The following is a 26,383-nucleotide window of genomic DNA, read 5'->3' on the forward strand; positions in this document are numbered from 1 at the left end:
CGGCCAGCGAGCCCCTCGACCTGCACCTGGCCGCCCCCACCGGCGCCCCGCCCCGGTGCCGCCACCTGTGTGCCGGTGGGTGTGTCCCTCCACAGCTCCCTCCGGCAAAAGCCCCGCCCCCCGCCGTGTCGCCGCCGCGGCCGGGTGCGGGAGCGGGATCGAGGGCAGGGGCCGCTTCCCCGGGCCTGCCGGCCGCCAGGGGCGGGCTCCTGAGCTCGGCGGGTGGTGTGCGGGCAAGGGTGGCCTCGCCGGGGCTGAGGGGCCGTGGCGACACGATGGTGGCTCCCAGTGGCTTCGGGCCAGCTGCTGTCGGGCAGGAGGGCCGGCCCGGGCTGCGGCTGGGCGGCGCCTAGCGCCGCGTGGGCGGGCAGGGGCGATGCCCAAGGGACCGCGGGCCCCGGGCCCTGAAGCCTCCGGGGCCACGTCCCTGTGAGCGACGGGCCGGATCTTGGGCGGGGCGCCAAGCGCCGAAGGGTTCGCTGGCTCACGCCCGCCCTCGGCTGGGAGGGGGTGGCCAAACCCTCCGCCTCCGCCACCGCCCGGTACCCGAGACCTCCGTTCCCCCTGCCTGGGCGGGCGACGGGGTCCTGCCGGGGCGGGCTGACCGCCAGGCTGGCGGTGAGGCGCAAGCGCCAGCGAAAGTGGGCCTCAAGAGGCAGCCCGCCGTCCCCGCCCCCGTCTACGGCCATACCACCCTGAACGCGCCCGATCTCGTCTGATCTCGGAAGCTAAGCAGGGTCGGGCCTGGTTAGTACTTGGATGGGAGACCGCCTGGGAATACCGGGTGCTGTAGGCTTTTTGCCTCCCGCTCCGCCTTCTCCTTTAACTCGCCCGCGGGCGGTGGCCGCCGGCTCCGCCCGCGCCGGGGCCCCGCTGCAGGCCCCGCCTCCTCAGGCCCCTCCCACCACGGCGCGCGCGCCGGAGGGGGCGCTCCCCGCCGGCCCGGCCCGCCAGGCGGCCAGAAGGCGGCCCTGGAAGGCAGCCGCACCCCAGACGCCCCCGGGGTGCCTGGCCCGGACCCAGGCTCCGCCGCGGGCCCGGTTGCCGTCCCTTCGGCCAGCGAGCCCCTCGACCTGCACCTGGCCGCCCCCACCGGCGCCCCGCCCCGGTGCCGCCACCTGTGTGCCGGTGGGTGTGTCCCTCCACAGCTCCCTCCGGCAAAAGCCCCGCCCCCCGCCGTGTCGCCGCCGCGGCCGGGTGCGGGAGCGGGATCGAGGGCAGGGGCCGCTTCCCCGGGCCTGCCGGCCGCCAGGGGCGGGCTCCTGAGCTCGGCGGGTGGTGTGCGGGCAAGGGTGGCCTCGCCGGGGCTGAGGGGCCGTGGCGACACGATGGTGGCTCCCAGTGGCTTCGGGCCAGCTGCTGTCGGGCAGGAGGGCCGGCCCGGGCTGCGGCTGGGCGGCGCCTAGCGCCGCGTGGGCGGGCAGGGGCGATGCCCAAGGGACCGCGGGCCCCGGGCCCTGAAGCCTCCGGGGCCACGTCCCTGTGAGCGACGGGCCGGATCTTGGGCGGGGCGCCAAGCGCCGAAGGGTTCGCTGGCTCACGCCCGCCCTCGGCTGGGAGGGGGTGGCCAAACCCTCCGCCTCCGCCACCGCCCGGTACCCGAGACCTCCGTTCCCCCTGCCTGGGCGGGCGACGGGGTCCTGCCGGGGCGGGCTGACCGCCAGGCTGGCGGTGAGGCGCAAGCGCCAGCGAAAGTGGGCCTCAAGAGGCAGCCCGCCGTCCCCGCCCCCGTCTACGGCCATACCACCCTGAACGCGCCCGATCTCGTCTGATCTCGGAAGCTAAGCAGGGTCGGGCCTGGTTAGTACTTGGATGGGAGACCGCCTGGGAATACCGGGTGCTGTAGGCTTTTTGCCTCCCGCTCCGCCTTCTCCTTTAACTCGCCCGCGGGCGGTGGCCGCCGGCTCCGCCCGCGCCGGGGCCCCGCTGCAGGCCCCGCCTCCTCAGGCCCCTCCCACCACGGCGCGCGCGCCGGAGGGGGCGCTCCCCGCCGGCCCGGCCCGCCAGGCGGCCAGAAGGCGGCCCTGGAAGGCAGCCGCACCCCAGACGCCCCCGGGGTGCCTGGCCCGGACCCAGGCTCCGCCGCGGGCCCGGTTGCCGTCCCTTCGGCCAGCGAGCCCCTCGACCTGCACCTGGCCGCCCCCACCGGCGCCCCGCCCCGGTGCCGCCACCTGTGTGCCGGTGGGTGTGTCCCTCCACAGCTCCCTCCGGCAAAAGCCCCGCCCCCCGCCGTGTCGCCGCCGCGGCCGGGTGCGGGAGCGGGATCGAGGGCAGGGGCCGCTTCCCCGGGCCTGCCGGCCGCCAGGGGCGGGCTCCTGAGCTCGGCGGGTGGTGTGCGGGCAAGGGTGGCCTCGCCGGGGCTGAGGGGCCGTGGCGACACGATGGTGGCTCCCAGTGGCTTCGGGCCAGCTGCTGTCGGGCAGGAGGGCCGGCCCGGGCTGCGGCTGGGCGGCGCCTAGCGCCGCGTGGGCGGGCAGGGGCGATGCCCAAGGGACCGCGGGCCCCGGGCCCTGAAGCCTCCGGGGCCACGTCCCTGTGAGCCACGGGCCGGATCTTGGGCGGGGCGCCAAGCGCCGAAGGGTTCGCTGGCTCACGCCCGCCCTCGGCTGGGAGGGGGTGGCCAAACCCTCCGCCTCCGCCACCGCCCGGTACCCGAGACCTCCGTTCCCCCTGCCTGGGCGGGCGACGGGGTCCTGCCGGGGCGGGCTGACCGCCAGGCTGGCGGTGAGGCGCAAGCGCCAGCGAAAGTGGGCCTCAAGAGGCAGCCCGCCGTCCCCGCCCCCGTCTACGGCCATACCACCCTGAACGCGCCCGATCTCGTCTGATCTCGGAAGCTAAGCAGGGTCGGGCCTGGTTAGTACTTGGATGGGAGACCGCCTGGGAATACCGGGTGCTGTAGGCTTTTTGCCTCCCGCTCCGCCTTCTCCTTTAACTCGCCCGCGGGCGGTGGCCGCCGGCTCCGCCCGCGCCGGGGCCCCGCTGCAGGCCCCGCCTCCTCAGGCCCCTCCCACCACGGCGCGCGCGCCGGAGGGGGCGCTCCCCGCCGGCCCGGCCCGCCAGGCGGCCAGAAGGCGGCCCTGGAAGGCAGCCGCACCCCAGACGCCCCCGGGGTGCCTGGCCCGGACCCAGGCTCCGCCGCGGGCCCGGTTGCCGTCCCTTCGGCCAGCGAGCCCCTCGACCTGCACCTGGCCGCCCCCACCGGCGCCCCGCCCCGGTGCCGCCACCTGTGTGCCGGTGGGTGTGTCCCTCCACAGCTCCCTCCGGCAAAAGCCCCGCCCCCCGCCGTGTCGCCGCCGCGGCCGGGTGCGGGAGCGGGATCGAGGGCAGGGGCCGCTTCCCCGGGCCTGCCGGCCGCCAGGGGCGGGCTCCTGAGCTCGGCGGGTGGTGTGCGGGCAAGGGTGGCCTCGCCGGGGCTGAGGGGCCGTGGCGACACGATGGTGGCTCCCAGTGGCTTCGGGCCAGCTGCTGTCGGGCAGGAGGGCCGGCCCGGACTGCGGCTGGGCGGCGCCTAGCGCCGCGTGGGCGGGCAGGGGCGATGCCCAAGGGGCCGCGGGCCCCGGGCCCTGAAGCCTCCGGGGCCACGTCCCTGTGAGCCACGGGCCGGATCTTGGGCGGGGCGCCAAGCGCCGAAGGGTTCGCTGGCTCACGCCCGCCCTCGGCTGGGAGGGGGTGGCCAAACCCTCCGCCTCCGCCACCGCCCGGTACCCGAGACCTCCGTTCCCCCTGCCTGGGCGGGCGACGGGGTCCTGCCGGGGCGGGCTGACCGCCAGGCTGGCGGTGAGGCGCAAGCGCCAGCGAAAGTGGGCCTCAAGAGGCAGCCCGCCGTCCCCGCCCCCGTCTACGGCCATACCACCCTGAACGCGCCCGATCTCGTCTGATCTCGGAAGCTAAGCAGGGTCGGGCCTGGTTAGTACTTGGATGGGAGACCGCCTGGGAATACCGGGTGCTGTAGGCTTTTTGCCTCCCGCTCCGCCTTCTCCTTTAACTCGCCCGCGGGCGGTGGCCGCCGGCTCCGCCCGCGCCGGGGCCCCGCTGCAGGCCCCGCCTCCTCAGGCCCCTCCCACCACGGCGCGCGCGCCGGAGGGGGCGCTCCCCGCCGGCCCGGCCCGCCAGGCGGCCAGAAGGCGGCCCTGGAAGGCAGCCGCACCCCAGACGCCCCCGGGGTGCCTGGCCCGGACCCAGGCTCCGCCGCGGGCCCGGTTGCCGTCCCTTCGGCCAGCGAGCCCCTCGACCTGCACCTGGCCGCCCCCACCGGCGCCCCGCCCCGGTGCCGCCACCTGTGTGCCGGTGGGTGTGTCCCTCCACAGCTCCCTCCGGCAAAAGCCCCGCCCCCCGCCGTGTCGCCGCCGCGGCCGGGTGCGGGAGCGGGATCGAGGGCAGGGGCCGCTTCCCCGGGCCTGCCGGCCGCCAGGGGCGGGCTCCTGAGCTCGGCGGGTGGTGTGCGGGCAAGGGTGGCCTCGCCGGGGCTGAGGGGCCGTGGCGACACGATGGTGGCTCCCAGTGGCTTCGGGCCAGCTGCTGTCGGGCAGGAGGGCCGGCCCGGGCTGCGGCTGGGCGGCGCCTAGCGCCGCGTGGGCGGGCAGGGGCGATGCCCAAGGGACCGCGGGCCCCGGGCCCTGAAGCCTCCGGGGCCACGTCCCTGTGAGCGACGGGCCGGATCTTGGGCGGGGCGCCAAGCGCCGAAGGGTTCGCTGGCTCACGCCCGCCCTCGGCTGGGAGGGGGTGGCCAAACCCTCCGCCTCCGCCACCGCCCGGTACCCGAGACCTCCGTTCCCCCTGCCTGGGCGGGCGACGGGGTCCTGCCGGGGCGGGCTGACCGCCAGGCTGGCGGTGAGGCGCAAGCGCCAGCGAAAGTGGGCCTCAAGAGGCAGCCCGCCGTCCCCGCCCCCGTCTACGGCCATACCACCCTGAACGCGCCCGATCTCGTCTGATCTCGGAAGCTAAGCAGGGTCGGGCCTGGTTAGTACTTGGATGGGAGACCGCCTGGGAATACCGGGTGCTGTAGGCTTTTTGCCTCCCGCTCCGCCTTCTCCTTTAACTCGCCCGCGGGCGGTGGCCGCCGGCTCCGCCCGCGCCGGGGCCCCGCTGCAGGCCCCGCCTCCTCAGGCCCCTCCCACCACGGCGCGCGCGCCGGAGGGGGCGCTCCCCGCCGGCCCGGCCCGCCAGGCGGCCAGAAGGCGGCCCTGGAAGGCAGCCGCACCCCAGACGCCCCCGGGGTGCCTGGCCCGGACCCAGGCTCCGCCGCGGGCCCGGTTGCCGTCCCTTCGGCCAGCGAGCCCCTCGACCTGCACCTGGCCGCCCCCACCGGCGCCCCGCCCCGGTGCCGCCACCTGTGTGCCGGTGGGTGTGTCCCTCCACAGCTCCCTCCGGCAAAAGCCCCGCCCCCCGCCGTGTCGCCGCCGCGGCCGGGTGCGGGAGCGGGATCGAGGGCAGGGGCCGCTTCCCCGGGCCTGCCGGCCGCCAGGGGCGGGCTCCTGAGCTCGGCGGGTGGTGTGCGGGCAAGGGTGGCCTCGCCGGGGCTGAGGGGCCGTGGCGACACGATGGTGGCTCCCAGTGGCTTCGGGCCAGCTGCTGTCGGGCAGGAGGGCCGGCCCGGGCTGCGGCTGGGCGGCGCCTAGCGCCGCGTGGGCGGGCAGGGGCGATGCCCAAGGGACCGCGGGCCCCGGGCCCTGAAGCCTCCGGGGCCACGTCCCTGTGAGCGACGGGCCGGATCTTGGGCGGGGCGCCAAGCGCCGAAGGGTTCGCTGGCTCACGCCCGCCCTCGGCTGGGAGGGGGTGGCCAAACCCTCCGCCTCCGCCACCGCCCGGTACCCGAGACCTCCGTTCCCCCTGCCTGGGCGGGCGACGGGGTCCTGCCGGGGCGGGCTGACCGCCAGGCTGGCGGTGAGGCGCAAGCGCCAGCGAAAGTGGGCCTCAAGAGGCAGCCCGCCGTCCCCGCCCCCGTCTACGGCCATACCACCCTGAACGCGCCCGATCTCGTCTGATCTCGGAAGCTAAGCAGGGTCGGGCCTGGTTAGTACTTGGATGGGAGACCGCCTGGGAATACCGGGTGCTGTAGGCTTTTTGCCTCCCGCTCCGCCTTCTCCTTTAACTCGCCCGCGGGCGGTGGCCGCCGGCTCCGCCCGCGCCGGGGCCCCGCTGCAGGCCCCGCCTCCTCAGGCCCCTCCCACCACGGCGCGCGCGCCGGAGGGGGCGCTCCCCGCCGGCCCGGCCCGCCAGGCGGCCAGAAGGCGGCCCTGGAAGGCAGCCGCACCCCAGACGCCCCCGGGGTGCCTGGCCCGGACCCAGGCTCCGCCGCGGGCCCGGTTGCCGTCCCTTCGGCCAGCGAGCCCCTCGACCTGCACCTGGCCGCCCCCACCGGCGCCCCGCCCCGGTGCCGCCACCTGTGTGCCGGTGGGTGTGTCCCTCCACAGCTCCCTCCGGCAAAAGCCCCGCCCCCCGCCGTGTCGCCGCCGCGGCCGGGTGCGGGAGCGGGATCGAGGGCAGGGGCCGCTTCCCCGGGCCTGCCGGCCGCCAGGGGCGGGCTCCTGAGCTCGGCGGGTGGTGTGCGGGCAAGGGTGGCCTCGCCGGGGCTGAGGGGCCGTGGCGACACGATGGTGGCTCCCAGTGGCTTCGGGCCAGCTGCTGTCGGGCAGGAGGGCCGGCCCGGGCTGCGGCTGGGCGGCGCCTAGCGCCGCGTGGGCGGGCAGGGGCGATGCCCAAGGGACCGCGGGCCCCGGGCCCTGAAGCCTCCGGGGCCACGTCCCTGTGAGCGACGGGCCGGATCTTGGGCGGGGCGCCAAGCGCCGAAGGGTTCGCTGGCTCACGCCCGCCCTCGGCTGGGAGGGGGTGGCCAAACCCTCCGCCTCCGCCACCGCCCGGTACCCGAGACCTCCGTTCCCCCTGCCTGGGCGGGCGACGGGGTCCTGCCGGGGCGGGCTGACCGCCAGGCTGGCGGTGAGGCGCAAGCGCCAGCGAAAGTGGGCCTCAAGAGGCAGCCCGCCGTCCCCGCCCCCGTCTACGGCCATACCACCCTGAACGCGCCCGATCTCGTCTGATCTCGGAAGCTAAGCAGGGTCGGGCCTGGTTAGTACTTGGATGGGAGACCGCCTGGGAATACCGGGTGCTGTAGGCTTTTTGCCTCCCGCTCCGCCTTCTCCTTTAACTCGCCCGCGGGCGGTGGCCGCCGGCTCCGCCCGCGCCGGGGCCCCGCTGCAGGCCCCGCCTCCTCAGGCCCCTCCCACCACGGCGCGCGCGCCGGAGGGGGCGCTCCCCGCCGGCCCGGCCCGCCAGGCGGCCAGAAGGCGGCCCTGGAAGGCAGCCGCACCCCAGACGCCCCCGGGGTGCCTGGCCCGGACCCAGGCTCCGCCGCGGGCCCGGTTGCCGTCCCTTCGGCCAGCGAGCCCCTCGACCTGCACCTGGCCGCCCCCACCGGCGCCCCGCCCCGGTGCCGCCACCTGTGTGCCGGTGGGTGTGTCCCTCCACAGCTCCCTCCGGCAAAAGCCCCGCCCCCCGCCGTGTCGCCGCCGCGGCCGGGTGCGGGAGCGGGATCGAGGGCAGGGGCCGCTTCCCCGGGCCTGCCGGCCGCCAGGGGCGGGCTCCTGAGCTCGGCGGGTGGTGTGCGGGCAAGGGTGGCCTCGCCGGGGCTGAGGGGCCGTGGCGACACGATGGTGGCTCCCAGTGGCTTCGGGCCAGCTGCTGTCGGGCAGGAGGGCCGGCCCGGACTGCGGCTGGGCGGCGCCTAGCGCCGCGTGGGCGGGCAGGGGCGATGCCCAAGGGGCCGCGGGCCCCGGGCCCTGAAGCCTCCGGGGCCACGTCCCTGTGAGCCACGGGCCGGATCTTGGGCGGGGCGCCAAGCGCCGAAGGGTTCGCTGGCTCACGCCCGCCCTCGGCTGGGAGGGGGTGGCCAAACCCTCCGCCTCCGCCACCGCCCGGTACCCGAGACCTCCGTTCCCCCTGCCTGGGCGGGCGACGGGGTCCTGCCGGGGCGGGCTGACCGCCAGGCTGGCGGTGAGGCGCAAGCGCCAGCGAAAGTGGGCCTCAAGAGGCAGCCCGCCGTCCCCGCCCCCGTCTACGGCCATACCACCCTGAACGCGCCCGATCTCGTCTGATCTCGGAAGCTAAGCAGGGTCGGGCCTGGTTAGTACTTGGATGGGAGACCGCCTGGGAATACCGGGTGCTGTAGGCTTTTTGCCTCCCGCTCCGCCTTCTCCTTTAACTCGCCCGCGGGCGGTGGCCGCCGGCTCCGCCCGCGCCGGGGCCCCGCTGCAGGCCCCGCCTCCTCAGGCCCCTCCCACCACGGCGCGCGCGCCGGAGGGGGCGCTCCCCGCCGGCCCGGCCCGCCAGGCGGCCAGAAGGCGGCCCTGGAAGGCAGCCGCACCCCAGACGCCCCCGGGGTGCCTGGCCCGGACCCAGGCTCCGCCGCGGGCCCGGTTGCCGTCCCTTCGGCCAGCGAGCCCCTCGACCTGCACCTGGCCGCCCCCACCGGCGCCCCGCCCCGGTGCCGCCACCTGTGTGCCGGTGGGTGTGTCCCTCCACAGCTCCCTCCGGCAAAAGCCCCGCCCCCCGCCGTGTCGCCGCCGCGGCCGGGTGCGGGAGCGGGATCGAGGGCAGGGGCCGCTTCCCCGGGCCTGCCGGCCGCCAGGGGCGGGCTCCTGAGCTCGGCGGGTGGTGTGCGGGCAAGGGTGGCCTCGCCGGGGCTGAGGGGCCGTGGCGACACGATGGTGGCTCCCAGTGGCTTCGGGCCAGCTGCTGTCGGGCAGGAGGGCCGGCCCGGGCTGCGGCTGGGCGGCGCCTAGCGCCGCGTGGGCGGGCAGGGGCGATGCCCAAGGGACCGCGGGCCCCGGGCCCTGAAGCCTCCGGGGCCACGTCCCTGTGAGCGACGGGCCGGATCTTGGGCGGGGCGCCAAGCGCCGAAGGGTTCGCTGGCTCACGCCCGCCCTCGGCTGGGAGGGGGTGGCCAAACCCTCCGCCTCCGCCACCGCCCGGTACCCGAGACCTCCGTTCCCCCTGCCTGGGCGGGCGACGGGGTCCTGCCGGGGCGGGCTGACCGCCAGGCTGGCGGTGAGGCGCAAGCGCCAGCGAAAGTGGGCCTCAAGAGGCAGCCCGCCGTCCCCGCCCCCGTCTACGGCCATACCACCCTGAACGCGCCCGATCTCGTCTGATCTCGGAAGCTAAGCAGGGTCGGGCCTGGTTAGTACTTGGATGGGAGACCGCCTGGGAATACCGGGTGCTGTAGGCTTTTTGCCTCCCGCTCCGCCTTCTCCTTTAACTCGCCCGCGGGCGGTGGCCGCCGGCTCCGCCCGCGCCGGGGCCCCGCTGCAGGCCCCGCCTCCTCAGGCCCCTCCCACCACGGCGCGCGCGCCGGAGGGGGCGCTCCCCGCCGGCCCGGCCCGCCAGGCGGCCAGAAGGCGGCCCTGGAAGGCAGCCGCACCCCAGACGCCCCCGGGGTGCCTGGCCCGGACCCAGGCTCCGCCGCGGGCCCGGTTGCCGTCCCTTCGGCCAGCGAGCCCCTCGACCTGCACCTGGCCGCCCCCACCGGCGCCCCGCCCCGGTGCCGCCACCTGTGTGCCGGTGGGTGTGTCCCTCCACAGCTCCCTCCGGCAAAAGCCCCGCCCCCCGCCGTGTCGCCGCCGCGGCCGGGTGCGGGAGCGGGATCGAGGGCAGGGGCCGCTTCCCCGGGCCTGCCGGCCGCCAGGGGCGGGCTCCTGAGCTCGGCGGGTGGTGTGCGGGCAAGGGTGGCCTCGCCGGGGCTGAGGGGCCGTGGCGACACGATGGTGGCTCCCAGTGGCTTCGGGCCAGCTGCTGTCGGGCAGGAGGGCCGGCCCGGGCTGCGGCTGGGCGGCGCCTAGCGCCGCGTGGGCGGGCAGGGGCGATGCCCAAGGGACCGCGGGCCCCGGGCCCTGAAGCCTCCGGGGCCACGTCCCTGTGAGCCACGGGCCGGATCTTGGGCGGGGCGCCAAGCGCCGAAGGGTTCGCTGGCTCACGCCCGCCCTCGGCTGGGAGGGGGTGGCCAAACCCTCCGCCTCCGCCACCGCCCGGTACCCGAGACCTCCGTTCCCCCTGCCTGGGCGGGCGACGGGGTCCTGCCGGGGCGGGCTGACCGCCAGGCTGGCGGTGAGGCGCAAGCGCCAGCGAAAGTGGGCCTCAAGAGGCAGCCCGCCGTCCCCGCCCCCGTCTACGGCCATACCACCCTGAACGCGCCCGATCTCGTCTGATCTCGGAAGCTAAGCAGGGTCGGGCCTGGTTAGTACTTGGATGGGAGACCGCCTAGGAATACCGGGTGCTGTAGGCTTTTTGCCTCCCGCTCCGCCTTCTCCTTTAACTCGCCCGCGGGCGGTGGCCGCCGGCTCCGCCCGCGCCGGGGCCCCGCTGCAGGCCCCGCCTCCTCAGGCCCCTCCCACCACGGCGCGCGCGCCGGAGGGGGCGCTCCCCGCCGGCCCGGCCCGCCAGGCGGCCAGAAGGCGGCCCTGGAAGGCAGCCGCACCCCAGACGCCCCCGGGGTGCCTGGCCCGGACCCAGGCTCCGCCGCGGGCCCGGTTGCCGTCCCTTCGGCCAGCGAGCCCCTCGACCTGCACCTGGCCGCCCCCACCAGCGCCCCGCCCCGGTGCCGCCACCTGTGTGCCGGTGGGTGTGTCCCTCCACAGCTCCCTCCGGCAAAAGCCCCGCCCCCCGCCGTGTCGCCGCCGCGGCCGGGTGCGGGAGCGGGATCGAGGGCAGGGGCCGCTTCCCCGGGCCTGCCGGCCGCCAGGGGCGGGCTCCTGAGCTCGGCGGGTGGTGTGCGGGCAAGGGTGGCCTCGCCGGGGCTGAGGGGCCGTGGCGACACGATGGTGGCTCCCACTGGCTTCGGGCCAGCTGCTGTCGGGCAGGAGGGCCGGCCCGGACTGCGGCTGGGCGGCGCCTAGCGCCGCGTGGGCGGGCAGGGGCGATGCCCAAGGGACCGCGGGCCCCGGGCCCTGAAGCCTCCGGGGCCACGTCCCTGTGAGCGACGGGCCGGATCTTGGGCGGGGCGCCAAGCGCCGAAGGGTTCGCTGGCTCACGCCCGCCCTCGGCTGGGAGGGGGTGGCCAAACCCTCCGCCTCCGCCACCGCCCGGTACCCGAGACCTCCGTTCCCCCTGCCTGGGCGGGCGACGGGGTCCTGCCGGGGCGGGCTGACCGCCAGGCTGGCGGTGAGGCGCAAGCGCCAGCGAAAGTGGGCCTCAAGAGGCAGCCCGCCGTCCCCGCCCCCGTCTACGGCCATACCACCCTGAACGCGCCCGATCTCGTCTGATCTCGGAAGCTAAGCAGGGTCGGGCCTGGTTAGTACTTGGATGGGAGACCGCCTGGGAATACCGGGTGCTGTAGGCTTTTTGCCTCCCGCTCCGCCTTCTCCTTTAACTCGCCCGCGGGCGGTGGCCGCCGGCTCCGCCCGCGCCGGGGCCCCGCTGCAGGCCCCGCCTCCTCAGGCCCCTCCCACCACGGCGCGCGCGCCGGAGGGGGCGCTCCCCGCCGGCCCGGCCCGCCAGGCGGCCAGAAGGCGGCCCTGGAAGGCAGCCGCACCCCAGACGCCCCCGGGGTGCCTGGCCCGGACCCAGGCTCCGCCGCGGGCCCGGTTGCCGTCCCTTCGGCCAGCGAGCCCCTCGACCTGCACCTGGCCGCCCCCACCGGCGCCCCGCCCCGGTGCCGCCACCTGTGTGCCGGTGGGTGTGTCCCTCCACAGCTCCCTCCGGCAAAAGCCCCGCCCCCCGCCGTGTCGCCGCCGCGGCCGGGTGCGGGAGCGGGATCGAGGGCAGGGGCCGCTTCCCCGGGCCTGCCGGCCGCCAGGGGCGGGCTCCTGAGCTCGGCGGGTGGTGTGCGGGCAAGGGTGGCCTCGCCGGGGCTGAGGGGCCGTGGCGACACGATGGTGGCTCCCAGTGGCTTCGGGCCAGCTGCTGTCGGGCAGGAGGGCCGGCCCGGGCTGCGGCTGGGCGGCGCCTAGCGCCGCGTGGGCGGGCAGGGGCGATGCCCAAGGGACCGCGGGCCCCGGGCCCTGAAGCCTCCGGGGCCACGTCCCTGTGAGCGACGGGCCGGATCTTGGGCGGGGCGCCAAGCGCCGAAGGGTTCGCTGGCTCACGCCCGCCCTCGGCTGGGAGGGGGTGGCCAAACCCTCCGCCTCCGCCACCGCCCGGTACCCGAGACCTCCGTTCCCCCTGCCTGGGCGGGCGACGGGGTCCTGCCGGGGCGGGCTGACCGCCAGGCTGGCGGTGAGGCGCAAGCGCCAGCGAAAGTGGGCCTCAAGAGGCAGCCCGCCGTCCCCGCCCCCGTCTACGGCCATACCACCCTGAACGCGCCCGATCTCGTCTGATCTCGGAAGCTAAGCAGGGTCGGGCCTGGTTAGTACTTGGATGGGAGACCGCCTGGGAATACCGGGTGCTGTAGGCTTTTTGCCTCCCGCTCCGCCTTCTCCTTTAACTCGCCCGCGGGCGGTGGCCGCCGGCTCCGCCCGCGCCGGGGCCCCGCTGCAGGCCCCGCCTCCTCAGGCCCCTCCCACCACGGCGCGCGCGCCGGAGGGGGCGCTCCCCGCCGGCCCGGCCCGCCAGGCGGCCAGAAGGCGGCCCTGGAAGGCAGCCGCACCCCAGACGCCCCCGGGGTGCCTGGCCCGGACCCAGGCTCCGCCGCGGGCCCGGTTGCCGTCCCTTCGGCCAGCGAGCCCCTCGACCTGCACCTGGCCGCCCCCACCGGCGCCCCGCCCCGGTGCCGCCACCTGTGTGCCGGTGGGTGTGTCCCTCCACAGCTCCCTCCGGCAAAAGCCCCGCCCCCCGCCGTGTCGCCGCCGCGGCCGGGTGCGGGAGCGGGATCGAGGGCAGGGGCCGCTTCCCCGGGCCTGCCGGCCGCCAGGGGCGGGCTCCTGAGCTCGGCGGGTGGTGTGCGGGCAAGGGTGGCCTCGCCGGGGCTGAGGGGCCGTGGCGACACGATGGTGGCTCCCAGTGGCTTCGGGCCAGCTGCTGTCGGGCAGGAGGGCCGGCCCGGGCTGCGGCTGGGCGGCGCCTAGCGCCGCGTGGGCGGGCAGGGGCGATGCCCAAGGGACCGCGGGCCCCGGGCCCTGAAGCCTCCGGGGCCACGTCCCTGTGAGCGACGGGCCGGATCTTGGGCGGGGCGCCAAGCGCCGAAGGGTTCGCTGGCTCACGCCCGCCCTCGGCTGGGAGGGGGTGGCCAAACCCTCCGCCTCCACCACCGCCCGGTACCCGAGACCTCCGTTCCCCCTGCCTGGGCGGGCGACGGGGTCCTGCCGGGGCGGGCTGACCGCCAGGCTGGCGGTGAGGCGCAAGCGCCAGCGAAAGTGGGCCTCAAGAGGCAGCCCGCCGTCCCCGCCCCCGTCTACGGCCATACCACCCTGAACGCGCCCGATCTCGTCTGATCTCGGAAGCTAAGCAGGGTCGGGCCTGGTTAGTACTTGGATGGGAGACCGCCTGGGAATACCGGGTGCTGTAGGCTTTTTGCCTCCCGCTCCGCCTTCTCCTTTAACTCGCCCGCGGGCGGTGGCCGCCGGCTCCGCCCGCGCCGGGGCCCCGCTGCAGGCCCCGCCTCCTCAGGCCCCTCCCACCACGGCGCGCGCGCCGGAGGGGGCGCTCCCCGCCGGCCCGGCCCGCCAGGCGGCCAGAAGGCGGCCCTGGAAGGCAGCCGCACCCCAGACGCCCCCGGGGTGCCTGGCCCGGACCCAGGCTCCGCCGCGGGCCCGGTTGCCGTCCCTTCGGCCAGCGAGCCCCTCGACCTGCACCTGGCCGCCCCCACCGGCGCCCCGCCCCGGTGCCGCCACCTGTGTGCCGGTGGGTGTGTCCCTCCACAGCTCCCTCCGGCAAAAGCCCCGCCCCCCGCCGTGTCGCCGCCGCGGCCGGGTGCGGGAGCGGGATCGAGGGCAGGGGCCGCTTCCCCGGGCCTGCCGGCCGCCAGGGGCGGGCTCCTGAGCTCGGCGGGTGGTGTGCGGGCAAGGGTGGCCTCGCCGGGGCTGAGGGGCCGTGGCGACACGATGGTGGCTCCCAGTGGCTTCGGGCCAGCTGCTGTCGGGCAGGAGGGCCGGCCCGGGCTGCGGCTGGGCGGCGCCTAGCGCCGCGTGGGCGGGCAGGGGCGATGCCCAAGGGACCGCGGGCCCCGGGCCCTGAAGCCTCCGGGGCCACGTCCCTGTGAGCGACGGGCCGGATCTTGGGCGGGGCGCCAAGCGCCGAAGGGTTCGCTGGCTCACGCCCGCCCTCGGCTGGGAGGGGGTGGCCAAACCCTCCGCCTCCGCCACCGCCCGGTACCCGAGACCTCCGTTCCCCCTGCCTGGGCGGGCGACGGGGTCCTGCCGGGGCGGGCTGACCGCCAGGCTGGCGGTGAGGCGCAAGCGCCAGCGAAAGTGGGCCTCAAGAGGCAGCCCGCCGTCCCCGCCCCCGTCTACGGCCATACCACCCTGAACGCGCCCGATCTCGTCTGATCTCGGAAGCTAAGCAGGGTCGGGCCTGGTTAGTACTTGGATGGGAGACCGCCTGGGAATACCGGGTGCTGTAGGCTTTTTGCCTCCCGCTCCGCCTTCTCCTTTAACTCGCCCGCGGGCGGTGGCCGCCGGCTCCGCCCGCGCCGGGGCCCCGCTGCAGGCCCCGCCTCCTCAGGCCCCTCCCACCACGGCGCGCGCGCCGGAGGGGGCGCTCCCCGCCGGCCCGGCCCGCCAGGCGGCCAGAAGGCGGCCCTGGAAGGCAGCCGCACCCCAGACGCCCCCGGGGTGCCTGGCCCGGACCCAGGCTCCGCCGCGGGCCCTGTTGCCGTCCCTTCGGCCAGCGAGCCCCTCGACCTGCACCTGGCCGCCCCCACCGGCGCCCCGCCCCGGTGCCGCCACCTGTGTGCCGGTGGGTGTGTCCCTCCACAGCTCCCTCCGGCAAAAGCCCCGCCCCCCGCCGTGTCGCCGCCGCGGCCGGGTGCGGGAGCGGGATCGAGGGCAGGGGCCGCTTCCCCGGGCCTGCCGGCCGCCAGGGGCGGGCTCCTGAGCTCGGCGGGTGGTGTGCGGGCAAGGGTGGCCTCGCCGGGGCTGAGGGGCCGTGGCGACACGATGGTGGCTCCCAGTGGCTTCGGGCCAGCTGCTGTCGGGCAGGAGGGCCGGCCCGGGCTGCGGCTGGGCGGCGCCTAGCGCCGCGTGGGCGGGCAGGGGCGATGCCCAAGGGACCGCGGGCCCCGGGCCCTGAAGCCTCCGGGGCCACGTCCCTGTGAGCGACGGGCCGGATCTTGGGCGGGGCGCCAAGCGCCGAAGGGTTCGCTGGGTCACGCCCGCCCTCGGCTGGGAGGGGGTGGCCAAACCCTCCGCCTCCGCCACCGCCCGGTACCCGAGACCTCCGTTCCCCCTGCCTGGGCGGGCGACGGGGTCCTGCCGGGGCGGGCTGACCGCCAGGCTGGCGGTGAGGCGCAAGCGCCAGCGAAAGTGGGCCTCAAGAGGCAGCCCGCCGTCCCCGCCCCCGTCTACGGCCATACCACCCTGAACGCGCCCGATCTCGTCTGATCTCGGAAGCTAAGCAGGGTCGGGCCTGGTTAGTACTTGGATGGGAGACCGCCTGGGAATACCGGGTGCTGTAGGCTTTTTGCCTCCCGCTCCGCCTTCTCCTTTAACTCGCCCGCGGGCGGTGGCCGCCGGCTCCGCCCGCGCCGGGGCCCCGCTGCAGGCCCCGCCTCCTCAGGCCCCTCCCACCACGGCGCGCGCGCCGGAGGGGGCGCTCCCCGCCGGCCCGGCCCGCCAGGCGGCCAGAAGGCGGCCCTGGAAGGCAGCCGCACCCCAGACGCCCCCGGGGTGCCTGGCCCGGACCCAGGCTCCGCCGCGGGCCCGGTTGCCGTCCCTTCGGCCAGCGAGCCCCTCGACCTGCACCTGGCCGCCCCCACCGGCGCCCCGCCCCGGTGCCGCCACCTGTGTGCCGGTGGGTGTGTCCCTCCACAGCTCCCTCCGGCAAAAGCCCCGCCCCCCGCCGTGTCGCCGCCGCGGCCGGGTGCGGGAGCGGGATCGAGGGCAGGGGCCGCTTCCCCGGGCCTGCCGGCCGCCAGGGGCGGGCTCCTGAGCTCGGCGGGTGGTGTGCGGGCAAGGGTGGCCTCGCCGGGGCTGAGGGGCCGTGGCGACACGATGGTGGCTCCCAGTGGCTTCGGGCCAGCTGCTGTCGGGCAGGAGGGCCGGCCCGGGCTGCGGCTGGGCGGCGCCTAGCGCCGCGTGGGCGGGCAGGGGCGATGCCCAAGGGACCGCGGGCCCCGGGCCCTGAAGCCTCCGGGGCCACGTCCCTGTGAGCGACGGGCCGGATCTTGGGCGGGGCGCCAAGCGCCGAAGGGTTCGCTGGGTCACGCCCGCCCTCGGCTGGGAGGGGGTGGCCAAACCCTCCGCCTCCGCCACCGCCCGGTACCCGAGACCTCCGTTCCCCCTGCCTGGGCGGGCGACGGGGTCCTGCCGGGGCGGGCTGACCGCCAGGCTGGCGGTGAGGCGCAAGCGCCAGCGAAAGTGGGCCTCAAGAGGCAGCCCGCCGTCCCCGCCCCCGTCTACGGCCATACCACCCTGAACGCGCCCGATCTCGTCTGATCTCGGAAGCTAAGCAGGGTCGGGCCTGGTTAGTACTTGGATGGGAGACCGCCTGGGAATACCGGGTGCTGTAGGCTTTTTGCCTCCCGCTCCGCCTTCTCCTTTAACTCGCCCGCGGGCGGTGGCCGCCGGCTCCGCCCGCGCCGGGGCCCCGCTGCAGGCCCCGCCTCCTCAGGCCCCTCCCACCACGGCGCGCGCGCCGGAGGGGGCGCTCCCCGCCGGCCCGGCCCGCCAGGCGGCCAGAAGGCGGCCCTGGAAGGCAGCCGCACCCCAGACGCCCCCGGGGTGCCTGGCCCGGACCCAGGCTCCGCCGCGGGCCCGGTTGCCGTCCCTTCGGCCAGCGAGCCCCTCGACCTGCACCTGGCCGCCCCCACCGGCGCCCCGCCCCGGTGCCGCCACCTGTGTGCCGGTGGGTGTGTCCCTCCACAGCTCCCTCCGGCAAAAGCCCCGCCCCCCGCCGTGTCGCCGCCGCGGCCGGGTGCGGGAGCGGGATCGAGGGCAGGGGCCGCTTCCCCGGGCCTGCCGGCCGCCAGGGGCGGGCTCCTGAGCTCGGCGGGTGGTGTGCGGGCAAGGGTGGCCTCGCCGGGGCTGAGGGGCCGTGGCGACACGATGGTGGCTCCCAGTGGCTTCGGGCCAGCTGCTGTCGGGCAGGAGGGCCGGCCCGGACTGCGGCTGGGCGGCGCCTAGCGCCGCGTGGGCGGGCAGGGGCGATGCCCAAGGGACCGCGGGCCCCGGGCCCTGAAGCCTCCGGGGCCACGTCCCTGTGAGCGACGGGCCGGATCTTGGGCGGGGCGCCAAGCGCCGAAGGGTTCGCTGGCTCACGCCCGCCCTCGGCTGGGAGGGGGTGGCCAAACCCTCCGCCTCCGCCACCGCCCGGTACCCGAGACCTCCGTTCCCCCTGCCTGGGCGGGCGACGGGGTCCTGCCGGGGCGGGCTGACCGCCAGGCTGGCGGTGAGGCGCAAGCGCCAGCGAAAGTGGGCCTCAAGAGGCAGCCCGCCGTCCCCGCCCCCGTCTACGGCCATACCACCCTGAACGCGCCCGATCTCGTCTGATCTCGGAAGCTAAGCAGGGTCGGGCCTGGTTAGTACTTGGATGGGAGACCGCCTGGGAATACCGGGTGCTGTAGGCTTTTTGCCTCCCGCTCCGCCTTCTCCTTTAACTCGCCCGCGGGCGGTGGCCGCCGGCTCCGCCCGCGCCGGGGCCCCGCTGCAGGCCCCGCCTCCTCAGGCCCCTCCCACCACGGCGCGCGCGCCGGAGGGGGCGCTCCCCGCCGGCCCGGCCCGCCAGGCGGCCAGAAGGCGGCCCTGGAAGGCAGCCGCACCCCAGACGCCCCCGGGGTGCCTGGCCCGGACCCAGGCTCCGCCGCGGGCCCGGTTGCCGTCCCTTCGGCCAGCGAGCCCCTCGACCTGCACCTGGCCGCCCCCACCGGCGCCCCGCCCCGGTGCCGCCACCTGTGTGCCGGTGGGTGTGTCCCTCCACAGCTCCCTCCGGCAAAAGCCCCGCCCCCCGCCGTGTCGCCGCCGCGGCCGGGTGCGGGAGCGGGATCGAGGGCAGGGGCCGCTTCCCCGGGCCTGCCGGCCGCCAGGGGCGGGCTCCTGAGCTCGGCGGGTGGTGTGCGGGCAAGGGTGGCCTCGCCGGGGCTGAGGGGCCGTGGCGACACGATGGTGGCTCCCAGTGGCTTCGGGCCAGCTGCTGTCGGGCAGGAGGGCCGGCCCGGACTGCGGCTGGGCGGCGCCTAGCGCCGCGTGGGCGGGCAGGGGCGATGCCCAAGGGACCGCGGGCCCCGGGCCCTGAAGCCTCCGGGGCCACGTCCCTGTGAGCGACGGGCCGGATCTTGGGCGGGGCGCCAAGCGCCGAAGGGTTCGCTGGCTCACGCCCGCCCTCGGCTGGGAGGGGGTGGCCAAACCCTCCGCCTCCGCCACCGCCCGGTACCCGAGACCTCCGTTCCCCCTGCCTGGGCGGGCGACGGGGTCCTGCCGGGGCGGGCTGACCGCCAGGCTGGCGGTGAGGCGCAAGCGCCAGCGAAAGTGGGCCTCAAGAGGCAGCCCGCCGTCCCCGCCCCCGTCTACGGCCATACCACCCTGAACGCGCCCGATCTCGTCTGATCTCGGAAGCTAAGCAGGGTCGGGCCTGGTTAGTACTTGGATGGGAGACCGCCTGGGAATACCGGGTGCTGTAGGCTTTTTGCCTCCCGCTCCGCCTTCTCCTTTAACTCGCCCGCGGGCGGTGGCCGCCGGCTCCGCCCGCGCCGGGGCCCCGCTGCAGGCCCCGCCTCCTCAGGCCCCTCCCACCACGGCGCGCGCGCCGGAGGGGGCGCTCCCCGCCGGCCCGGCCCGCCAGGCGGCCAGAAGGCGGCCCTGGAAGGCAGCCGCACCCCAGACGCCCCCGGGGTGCCTGGCCCGGACCCAGGCTCCGCCGCGGGCCCGGTTGCCGTCCCTTCGGCCAGCGAGCCCCTCGACCTGCACCTGGCCGCCCCCACCGGCGCCCCGCCCCGGTGCCGCCACCTGTGTGCCGGTGGGTGTGTCCCTCCACAGCTCCCTCCGGCAAAAGCCCCGCCCCCCGCCGTGTCGCCGCCGCGGCCGGGTGCGGGAGCGGGATCGAGGGCAGGGGCCGCTTCCCCGGGCCTGCCGGCCGCCAGGGGCGGGCTCCTGAGCTCGGCGGGTGGTGTGCGGGCAAGGGTGGCCTCGCCGGGGCTGAGGGGCCGTGGCGACACGATGGTGGCTCCCAGTGGCTTCGGGCCAGCTGCTGTCGGGCAGGAGGGCCGGCCCGGGCTGCGGCTGGGCGGCGCCTAGCGCCGCGTGGGCGGGCAGGGGCGATGCCCAAGGGACCGCGGGCCCCGGGCCCTGAAGCCTCCGGGGCCACGTCCCTGTGAGCGACGGGCCGGATCTTGGGCGGGGCGCCAAGCGCCGAAGGGTTCGCTGGCTCACGCCCGCCCTCGGCTGGGAGGGGGTGGCCAAACCCTCCGCCTCCGCCACCGCCCGGTACCCGAGACCTCCGTTCCCCCTGCCTGGGCGGGCGACGGGGTCCTGCCGGGGCGGGCTGACCGCCAGGCTGGCGGTGAGGCGCAAGCGCCAGCGAAAGTGGGCCTCAAGAGGCAGCCCGCCGTCCCCGCCCCCGTCTACGGCCATACCACCCTGAACGCGCCCGATCTCGTCTGATCTCGGAAGCTAAGCAGGGTCGGGCCTGGTTAGTACTTGGATGGGAGACCGCCTGGGAATACCGGGTGCTGTAGGCTTTTTGCCTCCCGCTCCGCCTTCTCCTTTAACTCGCCCGCGGGCGGTGGCCGCCGGCTCCGCCCGCGCCGGGGCCCCGCTGCAGGCCCCGCCTCCTCAGGCCCCTCCCACCACGGCGCGCGCGCCGGAGGGGGCGCTCCCCGCCGGCCCGGCCCGCCAGGCGGCCAGAAGGCGGCCCTGGAAGGCAGCCGCACCCCAGACGCCCCCGGGGTGCCTGGCCCGGACCCAGGCTCCGCCGCGGGCCCGGTTGCCGTCCCTTCGGCCAGCGAGCCCCTCGACCTGCACCTGGCCGCCCCCACCGGCGCCCCGCCCCGGTGCCGCCACCTGTGTGCCGGTGGGTGTGTCCCTCCACAGCTCCCTCCGGCAAAAGCCCCGCCCCCCGCCGTGTCGCCGCCGCGGCCGGGTGCGGGAGCGGGATCGAGGGCAGGGGCCGCTTCCCCGGGCCTGCCGGCCGCCAGGGGCGGGCTCCTGAGCTCGGCGGGTGGTGTGCGGGCAAGGGTGGCCTCGCCGGGGCTGAGGGGCCGTGGCGACACGATGGTGGCTCCCAGTGGCTTCGGGCCAGCTGCTGTCGGGCAGGAGGGCCGGCCCGGGCTGCGGCTGGGCGGCGCCTAGCGCCGCGTGGGCGGGCAGGGGCGATGCCCAAGGGACCGCGGGCCCCGGGCCCTGAAGCCTCCGGGGCCACGTCCCTGTGAGCGACGGGCCGGATCTTGGGCGGGGCGCCAAGCGCCGAAGGGTTCGCTGGCTCACGCCCGCCCTCGGCTGGGAGGGGGTGGCCAAACCCTCCGCCTCCGCCACCGCCCGGTACCCGAGACCTCCGTTCCCCCTGCCTGGGCGGGCGACGGGGTCCTGCCGGGGCGGGCTGACCGCCAGGCTGGCGGTGAGGCGCAAGCGCCAGCGAAAGTGGGCCTCAAGAGGCAGCCCGCCGTCCCCGCCCCCGTCTACGGCCATACCACCCTGAACGCGCCCGATCTCGTCTGATCTCGGAAGCTAAGCAGGGTCGGGCCTGGTTAGTACTTGGATGGGAGACCGCCTGGGAATACCGGGTGCTGTAGGCTTTTTGCCTCCCGCTCCGCCTTCTCCTTTAACTCGCCCGCGGGCGGTGGCCGCCGGCTCCGCCCGCGCCGGGGCCCCGCTGCAGGCCCCGCCTCCTCAGGCCCCTCCCACCACGGCGCGCGCGCCGGAGGGGGCGCTCCCCGCCGGCCCGGCCCGCCAGGCGGCCAGAAGGCGGCCCTGGAAGGCAGCCGCACCCCAGACGCCCCCGGGGTGCCTGGCCCGGACCCAGGCTCCGCCGCGGGCCCGGTTGCCGTCCCTTCGGCCAGCGAGCCCCTCGACCTGCACCTGGCCGCCCCCACCGGCGCCCCGCCCCGGTGCCGCCACCTGTGTGCCGGTGGGTGTGTCCCTCCACAGCTCCCTCCGGCAAAAGCCCCGCCCCCCGCCGTGTCGCCGCCGCGGCCGGGTGCGGGAGCGGGATCGAGGGCAGGGGCCGCTTCCCCGGGCCTGCCGGCCGCCAGGGGCGGGCTCCTGAGCTCGGCGGGTGGTGTGCGGGCAAGGGTGGCCTCGCCGGGGCTGAGGGGCCGTGGCGACACGATGGTGGCTCCCACTGGCTTCGGGCCAGCTGCTGTCGGGCAGGAGGGCCGGCCCGGACTGCGGCTGGGCGGCGCCTAGCGCCGCGTGGGCGGGCAGGGGCGATGCCCAAGGGGCCGCGGGCCCCGGGCCCTGAAGCCTCCGGGGCCACGTCCCTGTGAGCGACGGGCCGGATCTTGGGCGGGGCGCCAAGCGCCGAAGGGTTCGCTGGGTCACGCCCGCCCTCGGCTGGGAGGGGGTGGCCAAACCCTCCGCCTCCGCCACCGCCCGGTACCCGAGACCTCCGTTCCCCCTGCCTGGGCGGGCGACGGGGTCCTGCCGGGGCGGGCTGACCGCCAGGCTGGCGGTGAGGCGCAAGCGCCAGCGAAAGTGGGCCTCAAGAGGCAGCCCGCCGTCCCCGCCCCCGTCTACGGCCATACCACCCTGAACGCGCCCGATCTCGTCTGATCTCGGAAGCTAAGCAGGGTCGGGCCTGGTTAGTACTTGGATGGGAGACCGCCTGGGAATACCGGGTGCTGTAGGCTTTTTGCCTCCCGCTCCGCCTTCTCCTTTAACTCGCCCGCGGGCGGTGGCCGCCGGCTCCGCCCGCGCCGGGGCCCCGCTGCAGGCCCCGCCTCCTCAGGCCCCTCCCACCACGGCGCGCGCGCCGGAGGGGGCGCTCCCCGCCGGCCCGGCCCGCCAGGCGGCCAGAAGGCGGCCCTGGAAGGCAGCCGCACCCCAGACGCCCCCGGGGTGCCTGGCCCGGACCCAGGCTCCGCCGCGGGCCCGGTTGCCGTCCCTTCGGCCAGCGAGCCCCTCGACCTGCACCTGGCCGCCCCCACCGGCGCCCCGCCCCGGTGCCGCCACCTGTGTGCCGGTGGGTGTGTCCCTCCACAGCTCCCTCCGGCAAAAGCCCCGCCCCCCGCCGTGTCGCCGCCGCGGCCGGGTGCGGGAGCGGGATCGAGGGCAGGGGCCGCTTCCCCGGGCCTGCCGGCCGCCAGGGGCGGGCTCCTGAGCTCGGCGGGTGGTGTGCGGGCAAGGGTGGCCTCGCCGGGGCTGAGGGGCCGTGGCGACACGATGGTGGCTCCCAGTGGCTTCGGGCCAGCTGCTGTCGGGCAGGAGGGCCGGCCCGGGCTGCGGCTGGGCGGCGCCTAGCGCCGCGTGGGCGGGCAGGGGCGATGCCCAAGGGACCGCGGGCCCCGGGCCCTGAAGCCTCCGGGGCCACGTCCCTGTGAGCGACGGGCCGGATCTTGGGCGGGGCGCCAAGCGCCGAAGGGTTCGCTGGGTCACGCCCGCCCTCGGCTGGGAGGGGGTGGCCAAACCCTCCGCCTCCGCCACCGCCCGGTACCCGAGACCTCCGTTCCCCCTGCCTGGGCGGGCGACGGGGTCCTGCCGGGGCGGGCTGACCGCCAGGCTGGCGGTGAGGCGCAAGCGCCAGCGAAAGTGGGCCTCAAGAGGCAGCCCGCCGTCCCCGCCCCCGTCTACGGCCATACCACCCTGAACGCGCCCGATCTCGTCTGATCTCGGAAGCTAAGCAGGGTCGGGCCTGGTTAGTACTTGGATGGGAGACCGCCTGGGAATACCGGGTGCTGTAGGCTTTTTGCCTCCCGCTCCGCCTTCTCCTTTAACTCGCCCGCGGGCGGTGGCCGCCGGCTCCGCCCGCGCCGGGGCCCCGCTGCAGGCCCCGCCTCCTCAGGCCCCTCCCACCACGGCGCGCGCGCCGGAGGGGGCGCTCCCCGCCGGCCCGGCCCGCCAGGCGGCCAGAAGGCGGCCCTGGAAGGCAGCCGCACCCCAGACGCCCCCGGGGTGCCTGGCCCGGACCCAGGCTCCGCCGCGGGCCCGGTTGCCGTCCCTTCGGCCAGCGAGCCCCTCGACCTGCACCTGGCCGCCCCCACCGGCGCCCCGCCCCGGTGCCGCCACCTGTGTGCCGGTGGGTGTGTCCCTCCACAGCTCCCTCCGGCAAAAGCCCCGCCCCCCGCCGTGTCGCCGCCGCGGCCGGGTGCGGGAGCGGGATCGAGGGCAGGGGCCGCTTCCCCGGGCCTGCCGGCCGCCAGGGGCGGGCTCCTGAGCTCGGCGGGTGGTGTGCGGGCAAGGGTGGCCTCGCCGGGGCTGAGGGGCCGTGGCGACACGATGGTGGCTCCCAGTGGCTTCGGGCCAGCTGCTGTCGGGCAGGAGGGCCGGCCCGGGCTGCGGCTGGGCGGCGCCTAGCGCCGCGTGGGCGGGCAGGGGCGATGCCCAAGGGACCGCGGGCCCCGGGCCCTGAAGCCTCCGGGGCCACGTCCCTGTGAGCGACGGGCCGGATCTTGGGCGGGGCGCCAAGCGCCGAAGGGTTCGCTGGGTCACGCCCGCCCTCGGCTGGGAGGGGGTGGCCAAACCCTCCGCCTCCGCCACCGCCCGGTACCCGAGACCTCCGTTCCCCCTGCCTGGGCGGGCGACGGGGTCCTGCCGGGGCGGGCTGACCGCCAGGCTGGCGGTGAGGCGCAAGCGCCAGCGAAAGTGGGCCTCAAGAGGCAGCCCGCCGTCCCCGCCCCCGTCTACGGCCATACCACCCTGAACGCGCCCGATCTCGTCTGATCTCGGAAGCTAAGCAGGGTCGGGCCTGGTTAGTACTTGGATGGGAGACCGCCTGGGAATACCGGGTGCTGTAGGCTTTTTGCCTCCCGCTCCGCCTTCTCCTTTAACTCGCCCGCGGGCGGTGGCCGCCGGCTCCGCCCGCGCCGGGGCCCCGCTGCAGGCCCCGCCTCCTCAGGCCCCTCCCACCACGGCGCGCGCGCCGGAGGGGGCGCTCCCCGCCGGCCCGGCCCGCCAGGCGGCCAGAAGGCGGCCCTGGAAGGCAGCCGCACCCCAGACGCCCCCGGGGTGCCTGGCCCGGACCCAGGCTCCGCCGCGGGCCCGGTTGCCGTCCCTTCGGCCAGCGAGCCCCTCGACCTGCACCTGGCCGCCCCCACCGGCGCCCCGCCCCGGTGCCGCCACCTGTGTGCCGGTGGGTGTGTCCCTCCACAGCTCCCTCCGGCAAAAGCCCCGCCCCCCGCCGTGTCGCCGCCGCGGCCGGGTGCGGGAGCGGGATCGAGGGCAGGGGCCGCTTCCCCGGGCCTGCCGGCCGCCAGGGGCGGGCTCCTGAGCTCGGCGGGTGGTGTGCGGGCAAGGGTGGCCTCGCCGGGGCTGAGGGGCCGTGGCGACACGATGGTGGCTCCCAGTGGCTTCGGGCCAGCTGCTGTCGGGCAGGAGGGCCGGCCCGGACTGCGGCTGGGCGGCGCCTAGCGCCGCGTGGGCGGGCAGGGGCGATGCCCAAGGGACCGCGGGCCCCGGGCCCTGAAGCCTCCGGGGCCACGTCCCTGTGAGCGACGGGCCGGATCTTGGGCGGGGCGCCAAGCGCCGAAGGGTTCGCTGGGTCACGCCCGCCCTCGGCTGGGAGGGGGTGGCCAAACCCTCCGCCTCCGCCACCGCCCGGTACCCGAGACCTCCGTTCCCCCTGCCTGGGCGGGCGACGGGGTCCTGCCGGGGCGGGCTGACCGCCAGGCTGGCGGTGAGGCGCAAGCGCCAGCGAAAGTGGGCCTCAAGAGGCAGCCCGCCGTCCCCGCCCCCGTCTACGGCCATACCACCCTGAACGCGCCCGATCTCGTCTGATCTCGGAAGCTAAGCAGGGTCGGGCCTGGTTAGTACTTGGATGGGAGACCGCCTGGGAATACCGGGTGCTGTAGGCTTTTTGCCTCCCGCTCCGCCTTCTCCTTTAACTCGCCCGCGGGCGGTGGCCGCCGGCTCCGCCCGCGCCGGGGCCCCGCTGCAGGCCCCGCCTCCTCAGGCCCCTCCCACCACGGCGCGCGCGCCGGAGGGGGCGCTCCCCGCCGGCCCGGCCCGCCAGGCGGCCAGAAGGCGGCCCTGGAAGGCAGCCGCACCCCAGACGCCCCCGGGGTGCCTGGCCCGGACCCAGGCTCCGCCGCGGGCCCGGTTGCCGTCCCTTCGGCCAGCGAGCCCCTCGACCTGCACCTGGCCGCCCCCACCGGCGCCCCGCCCCGGTGCCGCCACCTGTGTGCCGGTGGGTGTGTCCCTCCACAGCTCCCTCCGGCAAAAGCCCCGCCCCCCGCCGTGTCGCCGCCGCGGCCGGGTGCGGGAGCGGGATCGAGGGCAGGGGCCGCTTCCCCGGGCCTGCCGGCCGCCAGGGGCGGGCTCCTGAGCTCGGCGGGTGGTGTGCGGGCAAGGGTGGCCTCGCCGGGGCTGAGGGGCCGTGGCGACACGATGGTGGCTCCCAGTGGCTTCGGGCCAGCTGCTGTCGGGCAGGAGGGCCGGCCCGGACTGCGGCTGGGCGGCGCCTAGCGCCGCGTGGGCGGGCAGGGGCGATGCCCAAGGGACCGCGGGCCCCGGGCCCTGAAGCCTCCGGGGCCACGTCCCTGTGAGCGACGGGCCGGATCTTGGGCGGGGCGCCAAGCGCCGAAGGGTTCGCTGGCTCACGCCCGCCCTCGGCTGGGAGGGGGTGGCCAAACCCTCCGCCTCCGCCACCGCCCGGTACCCGAGACCTCCGTTCCCCCTGCCTGGGCGGGCGACGGGGTCCTGCCGGGGCGGGCTGACCGCCAGGCTGGCGGTGAGGCGCAAGCGCCAGCGAAAGTGGGCCTCAAGAGGCAGCCCGCCGTCCCCGCCCCCGTCTACGGCCATACCACCCTGAACGCGCCCGATCTCGTCTGATCTCGGAAGCTAAGCAGGGTCGGGCCTGGTTAGTACTTGGATGGGAGACCGCCTGGGAATACCGGGTGCTGTAGGCTTTTTGCCTCCCGCTCCGCCTTCTCCTTTAACTCGCCCGCGGGCGGTGGCCGCCGGCTCCGCCCGCGCCGGGGCCCCGCTGCAGGCCCCGCCTCCTCAGGCCCCTCCCACCACGGCGCGCGCGCCGGAGGGGGCGCTCCCCGCCGGCCCGGCCCGCCAGGCGGCCAGAAGGCGGCCCTGGAAGGCAGCCGCACCCCAGACGCCCCCGGGGTGCCTGGCCCGGACCCAGGCTCCGCCGCGGGCCCGGTTGCCGTCCCTTCGGCCAGCGAGCCCCTCGACCTGCACCTGGCCGCCCCCACCGGCGCCCCGCCCCGGTG

The 26,383-nt window shown here is 77.4% G+C and overlaps 25 non-coding genes across 25 annotated transcripts; all 25 read left to right on the plus strand.

Annotated features, from left to right (window-relative positions):
* Positions 1-677: 677 nt before the first annotated feature.
* On the plus strand, positions 678-796 carry LOC149746572 (5S ribosomal RNA). Its single transcript, XR_016389552.1, has one exon. It is a non-coding gene; the product is annotated as a 5S ribosomal RNA (ribosomal RNA).
* A 934-nt stretch (positions 797-1,730) lies between these two features.
* On the plus strand, positions 1,731-1,849 carry LOC149746573 (5S ribosomal RNA). Its single transcript, XR_016389553.1, has one exon. It is a non-coding gene; the product is annotated as a 5S ribosomal RNA (ribosomal RNA).
* Positions 1,850-2,783: 934 nt separating this feature from the next.
* Positions 2,784-2,902, plus strand: LOC149746574 (5S ribosomal RNA). Its single transcript, XR_016389554.1, has one exon. It is a non-coding gene; the product is annotated as a 5S ribosomal RNA (ribosomal RNA).
* Positions 2,903-3,836: 934 nt separating this feature from the next.
* LOC149746575 (5S ribosomal RNA) lies at positions 3,837-3,955 on the plus strand. The gene has a single exon (XR_016389555.1). It is a non-coding gene; the product is annotated as a 5S ribosomal RNA (ribosomal RNA).
* Positions 3,956-4,889: 934 nt separating this feature from the next.
* Positions 4,890-5,008, plus strand: LOC149746576 (5S ribosomal RNA). The gene has a single exon (XR_016389556.1). It is a non-coding gene; the product is annotated as a 5S ribosomal RNA (ribosomal RNA).
* A 934-nt stretch (positions 5,009-5,942) lies between these two features.
* Positions 5,943-6,061, plus strand: LOC149746577 (5S ribosomal RNA). The gene has a single exon (XR_016389557.1). It is a non-coding gene; the product is annotated as a 5S ribosomal RNA (ribosomal RNA).
* A 934-nt stretch (positions 6,062-6,995) lies between these two features.
* Positions 6,996-7,114, plus strand: LOC149746578 (5S ribosomal RNA). Its single transcript, XR_016389558.1, has one exon. It is a non-coding gene; the product is annotated as a 5S ribosomal RNA (ribosomal RNA).
* A 934-nt stretch (positions 7,115-8,048) lies between these two features.
* Positions 8,049-8,167, plus strand: LOC149746579 (5S ribosomal RNA). The gene has a single exon (XR_016389559.1). It is a non-coding gene; the product is annotated as a 5S ribosomal RNA (ribosomal RNA).
* Positions 8,168-9,101: 934 nt separating this feature from the next.
* Positions 9,102-9,220, plus strand: LOC149746580 (5S ribosomal RNA). Its single transcript, XR_016389560.1, has one exon. It is a non-coding gene; the product is annotated as a 5S ribosomal RNA (ribosomal RNA).
* A 934-nt stretch (positions 9,221-10,154) lies between these two features.
* LOC149746581 (5S ribosomal RNA) lies at positions 10,155-10,273 on the plus strand. The gene has a single exon (XR_016389908.1). It is a non-coding gene; the product is annotated as a 5S ribosomal RNA (ribosomal RNA).
* Positions 10,274-11,207: 934 nt separating this feature from the next.
* On the plus strand, positions 11,208-11,326 carry LOC149746582 (5S ribosomal RNA). Its single transcript, XR_016389562.1, has one exon. It is a non-coding gene; the product is annotated as a 5S ribosomal RNA (ribosomal RNA).
* Positions 11,327-12,260: 934 nt separating this feature from the next.
* LOC149746583 (5S ribosomal RNA) lies at positions 12,261-12,379 on the plus strand. The gene has a single exon (XR_016389563.1). It is a non-coding gene; the product is annotated as a 5S ribosomal RNA (ribosomal RNA).
* Positions 12,380-13,313: 934 nt separating this feature from the next.
* Positions 13,314-13,432, plus strand: LOC149746584 (5S ribosomal RNA). The gene has a single exon (XR_016389564.1). It is a non-coding gene; the product is annotated as a 5S ribosomal RNA (ribosomal RNA).
* Positions 13,433-14,366: 934 nt separating this feature from the next.
* Positions 14,367-14,485, plus strand: LOC149746585 (5S ribosomal RNA). The gene has a single exon (XR_016389565.1). It is a non-coding gene; the product is annotated as a 5S ribosomal RNA (ribosomal RNA).
* Positions 14,486-15,419: 934 nt separating this feature from the next.
* Positions 15,420-15,538, plus strand: LOC149746586 (5S ribosomal RNA). The gene has a single exon (XR_016389566.1). It is a non-coding gene; the product is annotated as a 5S ribosomal RNA (ribosomal RNA).
* Positions 15,539-16,472: 934 nt separating this feature from the next.
* LOC149746587 (5S ribosomal RNA) lies at positions 16,473-16,591 on the plus strand. The gene has a single exon (XR_016389567.1). It is a non-coding gene; the product is annotated as a 5S ribosomal RNA (ribosomal RNA).
* Positions 16,592-17,525: 934 nt separating this feature from the next.
* LOC149746588 (5S ribosomal RNA) lies at positions 17,526-17,644 on the plus strand. Its single transcript, XR_016389568.1, has one exon. It is a non-coding gene; the product is annotated as a 5S ribosomal RNA (ribosomal RNA).
* Positions 17,645-18,578: 934 nt separating this feature from the next.
* Positions 18,579-18,697, plus strand: LOC149746589 (5S ribosomal RNA). Its single transcript, XR_016389569.1, has one exon. It is a non-coding gene; the product is annotated as a 5S ribosomal RNA (ribosomal RNA).
* Positions 18,698-19,631: 934 nt separating this feature from the next.
* LOC149746590 (5S ribosomal RNA) lies at positions 19,632-19,750 on the plus strand. Its single transcript, XR_016389570.1, has one exon. It is a non-coding gene; the product is annotated as a 5S ribosomal RNA (ribosomal RNA).
* A 934-nt stretch (positions 19,751-20,684) lies between these two features.
* LOC149746591 (5S ribosomal RNA) lies at positions 20,685-20,803 on the plus strand. Its single transcript, XR_016389571.1, has one exon. It is a non-coding gene; the product is annotated as a 5S ribosomal RNA (ribosomal RNA).
* A 934-nt stretch (positions 20,804-21,737) lies between these two features.
* Positions 21,738-21,856, plus strand: LOC149746592 (5S ribosomal RNA). The gene has a single exon (XR_016389573.1). It is a non-coding gene; the product is annotated as a 5S ribosomal RNA (ribosomal RNA).
* A 934-nt stretch (positions 21,857-22,790) lies between these two features.
* On the plus strand, positions 22,791-22,909 carry LOC149746593 (5S ribosomal RNA). The gene has a single exon (XR_016389574.1). It is a non-coding gene; the product is annotated as a 5S ribosomal RNA (ribosomal RNA).
* Positions 22,910-23,843: 934 nt separating this feature from the next.
* LOC149746594 (5S ribosomal RNA) lies at positions 23,844-23,962 on the plus strand. Its single transcript, XR_016389575.1, has one exon. It is a non-coding gene; the product is annotated as a 5S ribosomal RNA (ribosomal RNA).
* A 934-nt stretch (positions 23,963-24,896) lies between these two features.
* LOC149746595 (5S ribosomal RNA) lies at positions 24,897-25,015 on the plus strand. The gene has a single exon (XR_016389576.1). It is a non-coding gene; the product is annotated as a 5S ribosomal RNA (ribosomal RNA).
* Positions 25,016-25,949: 934 nt separating this feature from the next.
* On the plus strand, positions 25,950-26,068 carry LOC149746596 (5S ribosomal RNA). The gene has a single exon (XR_016389577.1). It is a non-coding gene; the product is annotated as a 5S ribosomal RNA (ribosomal RNA).
* Positions 26,069-26,383: the final 315 nt, after the last annotated feature.

This window comes from Delphinapterus leucas, chromosome 19, assembly GCF_059928025.1.
Source record: "Delphinapterus leucas isolate spDelLeu-1000000601 "Yukka" chromosome 19, BTC_Dleu_Yukka2, whole genome shotgun sequence".
NCBI lineage: Eukaryota > Metazoa > Chordata > Mammalia > Artiodactyla > Monodontidae > Delphinapterus > Delphinapterus leucas.